Source organism: Scardinius erythrophthalmus (genome assembly GCF_964197995.2).
Source record: "Scardinius erythrophthalmus genome assembly, chromosome: 9".
In the NCBI taxonomy this organism is placed as follows: Eukaryota; Metazoa; Chordata; class Actinopteri; order Cypriniformes; family Leuciscidae; genus Scardinius; species Scardinius erythrophthalmus.
In genome coordinates this window covers 2,569,928-2,582,353 of record NC_138229.1, presented here as the reverse complement: position 1 = coordinate 2,582,353, position 12,426 = coordinate 2,569,928, and the positions used below count along the sequence as shown (strand labels likewise).

The following is a 12,426-nucleotide window of genomic DNA, read 5'->3' as shown; positions in this document are numbered from 1 at the left end:
CACTCACACACTCACCACATGTAGATTACTGTCCAGCAGTTTCAGTGATACACACACTCACACACTCATCACATGTAGATACTGTCCAGTAGTTTCAGTGATACACACACTCACACACTCATCACATGTAGATTAATGTCCAGTAGTTTCAGTGATACACACACTCACACACTCATCACATGTAGATTACTGTCCAGCAGTTTCAGTGATACACACACTCACACACTCACCACATGTAGATTACTGTCCAGCAGTTTCAGTGATACACACACTCACACACTCATCACATGTAGATTACTGTCCAGCAGTTTCAGTGATACACACACTCACACACTCACCACATGTAGATTACTGTCCAGCAGTTTCAGTGATACACACACTCAAACACTCATCACATGTAGATTACTGTCCAGCAGTTTCAGTGATACACACACTCACACACTCATCACATGTAGATTACTGTCCAGCAGTTTCAGTGATACACACACTCACACACTCATCACATGTAGATTACTGTCCAGCAGTTTCAGTGATACACACACTCAAACACTCATCACATGTAGATTACTGTCCAGCAGTTTCAGTGATACACACACTCACACACTCATCACGTGTAGATTACTGTCCAGCAGTTTCAGTGATACACACACTCACACACTCATCACATGTAGATTACTGTCCAGTAGTTTCAGTGATACACACACTCACACACTCATCACATGTAGATACTGTCCAGTAGTTTCAGTGATACACACACTCACACACTCATCACATGTAGATTACTGTCCAGCAGTTTCAGTGATACACACACTCACACACTCATCACATGTAGATTAATGTCCAGTAGTTTCAGTGATACACACACTCACACACTCATCACATGTAGATTACTGTCCAGCAGTTTCAGTGATACACACACTCACACACTCACCACATGTAGATTACTGTCCAGCAGTTTCAGTGATACACACACTCACACACTCATCACATGTAGATTACTGTCCAGCAGTTTCAGTGATACACACACTCACACACTCATCACATGTAGATTAATGTCCAGTAGTTTCAGTGATACACACACTCACACACTCATCACATGTAGATTAATGTCCAGTAGTTTCAGTGATACACACACTCACACACTCATCACATGTAGATTACTGTCCAGCAGTTTCAGTGATACACACACTCACACACTCACCACATGTAGATTACTGTCCAGCAGTTTCAGTGATACACACACTCACACACTCATCACATGTAGATTACTGTCCAGCAGTTTCAGTGATACACACACTCACACACTCACCACATGTAGATTACTGTCCAGCAGTTTCAGTGATACACACACTCACACACTCATCACATGTAGATTACTGTCCAGCAGTTTCAGTGATACACACACTCACACACTCATCACATGTAGATTACTGTCCAGTAGTTTCAGTGATACACACACTCACACACTCATCACATGTAGATTACTGTCCAGCAGTTTCAGTGATACACACACTCAAACACTCATCACATGTAGATTACTGTCCAGCAGTTTCAGTGATACACACACTCACACACTCATCACATGTAGATTAATGTCCAGTAGTTTCAGTGATACACACACTCACACACTCATCACATGTAGATTAATGTCCAGTAGTTTCAGTGATACACACACTCACACACTCATCACATGTAGATTACTGTCCAGCAGTTTCAGTGATACACACACTCACACACTCACCACATGTAGATTACTGTCCAGCAGTTTCAGTGATACACACACTCACACACTCATCACATGTAGATTACTGTCCAGCAGTTTCAGTGATACACACACTCACACACTCACCACATGTAGATTACTGTCCAGCAGTTTCAGTGATACACACACTCACACACTCATCACATGTAGATTACTGTCCAGCAGTTTCAGTGATACACACACTCACACACTCATCACATGTAGATTACTGTCCAGCAGTTTCAGTGATACACACACTCACACACTCATCACATGTAGATTACTGTCCAGTAGTTTCAGTGATACACACACTCACACACTCATCACATGTAGATTACTGTCCAGCAGTTTCAGTGATACACATACTCACACACTCATCACATGTAGATTACTGTCCAGCAGTTTCAGTGATACACACACTCACACACTCATCACATGTAGATTACTGTCCAGCAGTTTCAGTGATACACACACTCACACACTCATCACATGTAGATTACTGTCCAGCAGTTTCAGTGATACACACACTCACACACTCATCACATGTAGATTACTGTCCAGCAGTTTCAGTGATACACACACTCACACACTCACCACATGTAGATTACTGTCCAGCAGTTTCAGTGATACACACACTCACACACTCATCACATGTAGATTACTGTCCAGCAGTTTCAGTGATACACACACTCACACACTCATCACATGTAGATACTGTCCAGTAGTTTCAGTGATACACACACTCACACACTCATCACATGTAGATTACTGTCCAGCAGTTTCAGTGATACACACACTCACACACTCATCACATGTAGATTACTGTCCAGCAGTTTCAGTGATACACACACTCACACACTCATCACATGTAGATTAATGTCCAGTAGTTTCAGTGATACACACACTCACACACTCATCACATGTAGATTAATGTCCAGTAGTTTCAGTGATACACACACTCACACACTCATCACATGTAGATTAATGTCCAGTAGTTTCAGTGATACACACACTCACACACTCATCACATGTAGATTACTGTCCAGCAGTTTCAGTGATACACACACTCACACACTCACCACATGTAGATTACTGTCCAGCAGTTTCAGTGATACACACACTCACACACTCATCACATGTAGATTACTGTCCAGCAGTTTCAGTGATACACACACTCACACACTCACCACATGTAGATTACTGTCCAGCAGTTTCAGTGATACACACACTCAAACACTCATCACATGTAGATTACTGTCCAGCAGTTTCAGTGATACACACACTCACACACTCATCACATGTAGATTAATGTCCAGTAGTTTCAGTGATACACACACTCACACACTCATCACATGTAGATTAATGTCCAGTAGTTTCAGTGATACACACACTCACACACTCATCACATGTAGATTACTGTCCAGCAGTTTCAGTGATACACACACTCACACACTCACCACATGTAGATTACTGTCCAGCAGTTTCAGTGATACACACACTCACACACTCATCACATGTAGATTACTGTCCAGCAGTTTCAGTGATACACACACTCACACACTCACCACATGTAGATTACTGTCCAGCAGTTTCAGTGATACACACACTCACACACTCATCACATGTAGATTACTGTCCAGCAGTTTCAGTGATACACACACTCACACACTCATCACATGTAGATTACTGTCCAGCAGTTTCAGTGATACACACACTCACACACTCATCACATGTAGATTACTGTCCAGTAGTTTCAGTGATACACACACTCACACACTCATCACATGTAGATTACTGTCCAGCAGTTTCAGTGATACACACACTCACACACTCATCACATGTAGATTACTGTCCAGCAGTTTCAGTGATACACACACTCACACACTCATCACATGTAGATTACTGTCCAGCAGTTTCAGTGATACACACACTCACACACTCATCACATGTAGATTACTGTCCAGCAGTTTCAGTGATACACACACTCACACACTCACCACATGTAGATTACTGTCCAGCAGTTTCAGTGATACACACACTCACACACTCATCACATGTAGATTACTGTCCAGCAGTTTCAGTGATACACACACTCACACACTCATCACATGTAGATTACTGTCCAGTAGTTTCAGTGATACACACACTCACACACTCATCACATGTAGATTACTGTCCAGCAGTTTCAGTGATACACACACTCACACACTCATCACATGTAGATTACTGTCCAGTAGTTTCAGTGATACACACACTCACACACTCATCACATGTAGATTACTGTCCAGCAGTTTCAGTGATACACACACTCACACACTCATCACATGTAGATTACTGTCCAGCAGTTTCAGTGATACACACACTCACACACTCATCACATGTAGATTACTGTCCAGTAGTTTCAGTGATACACACACTCACACACTCATCACATGTAGATTACTGTCCAGCAGTTTCAGTGATACACACACTCACACACTCATCACATGTAGATTACTGTCCAGCAGTTTCAGTGATACACACACTCACACACTCATCACATGTAGATTACTGTCCAGCAGTTTCAGTGATACACACACTCACACACTCACCACATGTAGATTACTGTCCAGTAGTTTCAGTGATACACACACTCACACACTCATCACATGTAGATTACTGTCCAGCAGTTTCAGTGATACACACACTCACACACTCATCACATGTAGATTACTGTCCAGCAGTTTCAGTGATACACACACTCACACACTCATCACATGTAGATTACTGTCCAGCAGTTTCAGTGATACACACACTCACACACTCATCACATGTAGATTACTGTCTAGCAGTTTCAGTGATACACACACTCACACACTCATCACATGTAGATTACTGTCCAGCAGTTTCAGTGATACACACACTCACACACTCACCACATGTAGATTACTGTCCAGCAGTTTCAGTGATACACACACTCACACACTCATCACATGTAGATTACTGTCCAGCAGTTTCAGTGATACACACACTCACACACTCATCACATGTAGATTACTGTCCAGCAGTTTCAGTGATACACACACTCACACACTCATCACATGTAGATTACTGTCCAGCAGTTTCAGTGATGGTGAAGTGACTGACGCTCGGGAGCTGTCCGGTGCTGAAACACACTCACACACAACTACAGGGACATTTTTAACCCTTACTTTACATTTTTTAAGTTAAAGTAATCTGGATTTTTCTTCACATCCAGTTGAACTCTTTCCCCGCCAGTGTTTTAGAAACAACTAAACAAAACCGTTGCCAGTGCCAGCATTTTTGATAATTTCGACAAAACTTTCATGGCCCCCAGAATATTTTTGTTGTGTGAATATCTGAACATGCATATTGAAAAGAAAGAACAGCTTTGATATGATATGTGTGAATATCTCTCTCGCTGCTCATAAAGGAATCTGATACATCTAGATCCAAACTCCCAGGCTATTCCCACAGTAATGCTCACATCCGCACCGTAAGCAGTGTACAGACAATACAGGTGTTAAACTAAGGAGAAGACAAATGTTCCTAGGGACGACTTCTATTCCCAAAACTCATTTACTGTATACTGTGCAGGCACACACACACACACACACACACACACACACACACACACACACACACACACACACACACACACACACACACACACACACACACACACACACCCCCACACATATTCTTGTACATCTATCTTTATGAGGACATTCATTGACACAATGCAATCTCTAGCCACTTATCCTAACCTTACCCATCACAACTAAGTGCCTAACCCGACCCCTGACCCTAAACCTCATTATAACCTTATCCCTAAAACCAAGTGTTAACCCTCAAACAGCCTTTAAAGGCTCTCAGAAAGTGAGGACCGGCCAAAATGTCCTCACTTTACTCTCTTTGTCCAATGGTCTAAAACTCAAACTGGTCCTCACAAAGATAGTTGTACAAGTACACACACACACACACACACACACACACACACACACACACACTAAGACAGTTGGTCTGATCTCAAACGCCTTCAAACCTTCATGTCTTCTATTGAACTAGAGACCCTCCAGCAGGGCAATACCAATTACCCACAATCCCATATAGGGAAGAAAAATCACAAATTAGATCTCTTCACAATCTAAGTACTTTCTCCTAGACGGTAATGCGATTAAAGGCCGGGCAATGGAGCCCTACGCTGAAGTCCCCTGCTTTCCAAATGTGCTCCTCTAGAGGTTTGAAGGATCTCAACAATGTTTCAAACTCTTTTCCAAGACCAAATTCTGCAATGAAAATGGCATTTGTCAGATTCAGTCTGAGCAATACATGTTTGTTCTGGGGCTACGGCACATGCACATGAACTTCACAAAAGTTTTAAAAAGTAAAGCGTTTATTTCCGCCCAGCGGTGACTCAGCAGGTGTTAATGAACTGATGTTTAACTTAATTAAACCAGCATGAATTGTGACAAACATTATCAGAAGATTCTGCGTGTGCGCAGCGGCCCTCGATAATGAGGGAACGCATGGGGTTGATTTCACTATTCATACAACCTGCCATATCATCTAAAAATAGTGCTTCCAAAGAGGATTTCACAGCCTGAGAACATTTTCAAGAGTTACTTCATGCAAAAATAAACAATAATGCCATAATTTACTCACTCTCATGTTGTTCCAAACCTGTATGACTATATTTCATGGAGCGCAAAGCTCTTTCCAATCAAATTATAGAATAAAATTGCCTTCAAGCTCAAAAAGGATAAAAAATAAAAAAACATAAAAGTATACTAGTCCATATTTCGTCAGTTAAAGTCCCCCTGTGGTGTAAATCCAGCTTTTAATGTTGTTTATGTGTCTATGTGGTGTTTTTAATGCGCTTTAAGACAAACCATGTGTAAATTCATAAGTCGACAGCATTGCTGAGTATTTCCTCCTTAAAACTGCAGTGAACCAAAGACAGTCTCAAACACACGCTTTGAAATCGCTGGTGTTTCTGACGGCACAAACTACCTTGTAACCAATCAGATCAACGTGTGATCGTCAACCAGTGGATCTCTGAGCTGAGTGAGTGAGTGGAGGCGGGGCTCATTTGCATATTCATAGAACCGCGCATAATAAATGAGGCAAGGGTGTCGAGTAACATTCAAGCTATTTTAAGGCATGAAGAATTTGAAGAAGGAAAAAAACTTTTACATATATGTCATTTTGGTGATCAAAGATGAGTTTTAAGGGATGAAATTAAGGACTACTTTAAAATATTTTTTATAAATCAGCCTTCACATCTTTCTGAGGGTTTTGCAAAAACTTAACCAATGAACAGTATTAAAAAGAGCTTGTGACTAAACTTGATAGGCTCCAATTAATCGAAACAAATCGCAAGCTTTTGAATAGAAATCGAATTGAATTTTTTGTCAATCCCCAGCCCTGCTATAAACAATGCTTTCACAACACTACATTGTATCAAAACAGCTTTTTTTAAATTAATAAACAGGAAAATAGCAGTGTTAATGTTGTAAAATTGATCAATTATGAAACCAATTCAATTGCAGCATGGAGCCATGGATTGTATGGGAAAATCTTAGTGTGAATGATCAGGAGTGTTTGCATTACAACATAACCACAGAACACAGCTGAACGGTTCTGGAAGAGACATGTTTATTCCTCGTGTGTCTCAGAGACCCTCCTGTGAACTTACACACACACAGACACAATTCATTATGCATGAGCCAACAGCGTGTTCTGCTTGTGTGTTTGCACACAAAGGTTACAAGTGTGTGTTTGTTTCTGTGCTTTTTACTTCTCCTGAAATAAATATGTGGCATCAGCACAAGTAAAACTGACCACACTGCTAATGTGTTGTGGGTGGTTGCCAGGGCGTTGCTAAGACTTTGCAATGCAGTTGCCTGGGCATTGTGGGTGGTTGCTAGGGCATTGCTAAGCAGTTAACAAGGGTGCAGTTGCTAGGGTGTTGCGGGTGGTTGCCAGGACATTGCCATGCAGTTGCTAAGACTTTGCTATGCAGTTGCTTGGGCATTGTGGGTGGTTGCTAGGGCGTTGCTAAGCAGTTTACAAAGGTGTTGTGGGTGGTTACCAGGAGGATATTACTATGCAGTTGCTAGAGCATCACTTTGCAGCTGGAAGGACATTGTGGGTAGTTGCCAGGGTGTTGTTATGCAGTTGCTAGGGTGTTGGGAGATGTTACCAGGGCATTGCTATGCAGTTCCTCAAGAGTTGCTATGCAGTTGCAAGGGCATTGTGGGTGGTTGTCAGGGTGTTGTTATGCAGTTGATAGGGCATTGCTATGCAGTTATTAGAGCATCGCTTTGCAGCTGGTAGGGCATGGTGGGGGTTGCCAGGATGTTGCTATGCAGTTGCTAGGGTTGTGTGGCTGGTTGCCAGGGTGTTACTTAGCAGTTGCTAAGTCCAATTCAAAATATATTCTTTTATATTCTGCTCTGCACATGTGTGTGTGAAATTGTAGGAAAAATGACATTTGGAAATTTAGCAGAACAATTCCAGCAAGCCACAGATATTGTTCATGTAGCACAAACAGTGCAGAATGAGTTCAATACTTAGTGTTAGGGGTTTGTTCAAATCATTAACACTAAATACCAGCAACAGTAATATTAATGCTTGAATAAACCAAATGTATGCTCAGTTCTGCTCAGTTAAACGTTCTGCTCCACTGCAGAAAGTCCAGCATGCAGATGGTCAGCAGAATAAACCAATCAATACAGCAGAGCGTTTAAACCCAGAACAGCAGCGTCTGTTAAAGAAGCATCACGTACACAACACTTCATCAGCTGATGATCCATGGAGATGAAGGACTTTACAGCAAATACAGACTGAGCTCTGAGCAAACAGCCACACAAACACTGACAAACACGTCTTATAAGGTCATGAACACACAATTCAGAATGAAGCTCAAAGTTTTAGACGCTTCAGATAAAATCAGACATTTTTATGTACAGTAAAATGCTAAATTTGGTGTAGGATTTACGTAACACATTGAATTAAATGTGAAATTTTGAAGTAGAAAGACTGAAATAGTGTTTTATTGTAAAACATATTCCAAACATCTGTGTTTTATAATAATTATTAACAGTGTACTTGTATTTTTTCACTGAAAAAAAATATTTTTTTTTCTTCACTTTCGAGCCAAATCAGAGCAATTATGATATTTTTTAAATCTCCAGTCATAATTCACCCCAAAACTACACAATTTTTTTTTACATAAAGGATTTGTGCTATTTATGCCATTAAGTTGTTGTGATTTTGTAGATTGTCTTAAAATCATATGATATGATTTAAGACAATTAAGCACATTTTCACCAAATTCTCATTAAAATAATGCAAATATAAATATACACTGTTTCATTACTTTAACAATACAATAACAAAAACCATTCAGTCTGGATTTTTTAATCTTGATATAAATGCAGCCCAACAAATACTACCATCATGATTTGCTAAATATATATATAAAAAAAAAGAAATATCATAATATATAATAATATCATAATTGCATTACGGTAATGAGAATTGGAGGGTGTTTATGTGTCATGAAAATAATGACATTTAATAATGTCACAATGCTGTCAGTCTCAATGGTATCTCTTGGTGCAAAATATAATTTCCTTTAATTTTGGGGTGAAATATGACCTATGACCTATAGACAACATAGACTGTTTTCAATGCTCACATAAGCTCTGGGTGAGAGAGAGAGAGAGAGAGAGAGAGAGAGAGAGTGTCATGAAGTGGACATACTGATGGATAAGAGCCTCAGATATTGTATTGAGCTGCTGTTTGAACAGACGGGGGGTTTAAGAGGACAAAGACACAGACAGCTTCAGGAGGAGAGAGAAAGAGAGAGAGAGAAACCACTGTCTTCATTTTATATTTTCTAATATGTATAATATACCAATATATCATGGTGTAACAATATATCATGTCACAATATATCGCAATACAAAAATGCAATAATATGTATTGTGTATAGTTCACCCAAAATGAAAATTACTGTGTGTGAAAAAATTCACGTTTTCAGAGTTTTAGTGTCAGTACTACATTAAACTACTATATATAATGATGAATATAATGTATGATAATGCAATGTGGGAATATTTGTGTGTCCTGATAATGCCAGATGTCGTATGTTACCAGTAAAAAGTGGCAAACATTATTTTAAATATATCTAGTCAATGACAGAGTGCATAATCATCTAAAATAATTCAGTATTTTCAGCTTCAGAATCATGAATATTGTTTTTCTGGTGTCTCGTGCATTGGGTTTCAGCACCAAGTCTGAGTCTATTAATTTACACCCCCAGTATATTTTTTGTTAACCTTCTTGGAGTATCGCAGTAATATTGTATCGTGAGTTCAGTATCGTGATATGTATCGGATCGTGACATGAGGGAATCGTTACACTCCTCAAAAAAAGAGAGAGGTAAAGGGGTTCGTATTACATCGATCAGTCGCTGAAACACAAAGGCTGATCAGATTGATCGGATTCGTGAACTATACATAACACCCGACCTCGAGCCCTGATTTCTCTCGGATCACCCTGACCCGTTCACCCTCGGCTCCCTTCACCCCTAAAACGCCATCTCATTATCATACGCCAATAAATCCATCCGCATTAATCCTCTTATTTCCACCCTAACCTCTCATTGTGGTCTTCTACAGCTGAGCATTCGGCCTCAGAGAATCCCAGACTGCAGACAATCCCGAAGGAAACACTGATGGAGAATCCTGGCATGTGTGTGTGAGTGGCCGGTGATTATGATGTCCGTGTGTCGCGAGGGTCTGAAGAGCTTCTCATGGCCGACGGGATGAAGAAGAAATGCCGGGACGCTTTCATCTCGAGCAACTTCAGTAAAGCTGCCGAAGAGAACGAGATCTTCGCCTTTACCTCTCGCCTACGCCTGTCCCACACACAACACACTCACTCTCTTCTTCTACACAGGAGCATCCGTAAGCAGATATTTACAGATGAAAACAGCTGCTGATCTGAGACATGCAGTCGTTGCCTTCAGGAACCGTCAGATCTGACTCTGAAATGACTTTCACTGCTGTACTGCATCAGAAAACAATCATGACTTGAATTAAACATTACAAAGGGAAGCACATTTTAGGTGTTTTTGATTTTAAACATTAATGCACATCCTTGAGATTTGCAATGCAAATGTGCGATTTCTTATAACTTTTATTGTTCTATCCTTTTCTGCATTTCCCTCCAGTGTACTAATCTATATTATTACATTTGCATTCATGCATTTAGCCTAGTAGTTCACTTTTCACTGCTGTGCTGTATCAAAAAACATTCATGACTTGAATTAAACATTACAAAGGGAAGCACATTATAGGTATTTTTATGCTGCATCACTTGCTTTGATTTTAAACATTTAAATGCACATCCTTGCGACTTGCAATGCAAATGTGATTTTGATATTTCTTATAACTTTTACTGTATTGTGCCATCCTTTTCTGCATTACTAATCTATATTACTACATTTGCATTCATGCATTTAGCAGTCACTTCGATCCAAAGCAACTTACAAAAGAGAAAGTATATCATACTTAAGAGCCGAGATATGATAAAATGCACACAATGTTTTTTTAATACAAGCATCTGCTGAATGGAAAAATGTAAATGTAAATATGGGTTCTTTCTGTGCACATCAATCAAGAGTTTCTAGTGACACAAAGACTGCACTAACATTCATTAGATGTGAACAGATCATGTTCAGAACCAGATTTCCACATTCACATCACACATCAAATCATGCACGCAGAAATGACAGCATGCCTGGCTGAGATTACAGACATCCAGAGGGTTAAATCGGATTTGAAATCAGACATCCACCAAAACCCCCGTGTCTAGTGCTATTAACCCGCGAGCAATAACGATTCAAGGACCCGATTAATGAGATTTAACACGCAAGTAATATGAGATTATGATATGAAGTGTCCTCTTACCTGGAGTTGTTAAAGTTGTCACGAGACCTCACCGGCGGAATGGAGGAAGATCAGCTGAGCAGAAGCGATGGAGGAAGAGTCTACCTCATCCGAGTCTGCTGGAACTTCAGTCACAGCAAATGAATTGAACTCCAGCAATGAAGCTGCAAACGCTCTTGAACAGTTTCCGACGGTAAAAGCAATGACAAGGACCGGGCAGATCCGCGGACGAGCACGAGCACGCGCACACTGACGTCGGCCTCGCGCCTCCTCCGTCTACTGGAGATCAGAAACAAAAGGGTGTTGAAGAAAAAGAGGAGAAGAGCACACACAAACCCCCCACCCGAGCCCGAGAGAGAGAGAGAGAGAGAGAGAGAGAGAGAGAGCAGCAGTCACAGCTGAATATAGAGCTCATGGGAGAATACGTCAATATATCATGACTGTTAACAAATCATTTTAGGTTTCTATTGCATTTTAGATTAGCTAAATATTTTCGCAGCAGACAAGGTTCTTTATTGGAGTCTATGGTTCCAATTTCTATGAAGAACATTCAACATCCATGGAACCTTTCCATTAAACAAAAGGTTCTTTAATGAAATTTAGATTTTTCTTTACTGGTTCTTTAAGAACTGTTCTCTGAAAGGAATCAAAAGTCATTATTCTATGCATGGCATCGCTGTGAAACCCCCTTTTTTATAACAACTTTATTTTTAAGAGCAGCCT

At 40.3% G+C, this 12,426-nt stretch overlaps 1 protein-coding gene across 1 annotated transcript in view; it reads right to left on the bottom strand.

Annotated features, from left to right (window-relative positions):
- ncana (neurocan a) overlaps positions 1-11,756 on the bottom strand; it is a gene marked incomplete at its 3' end in the record, with an annotated part of 97,127 nt that extends 85,371 nt beyond the window's left edge. The window contains exon 1 of the mRNA XM_081375587.1: positions 11,725-11,756. The remainder of the gene's footprint in view (positions 1-11,724) is intronic.
- Positions 11,757-12,426: the final 670 nt, after the last annotated feature.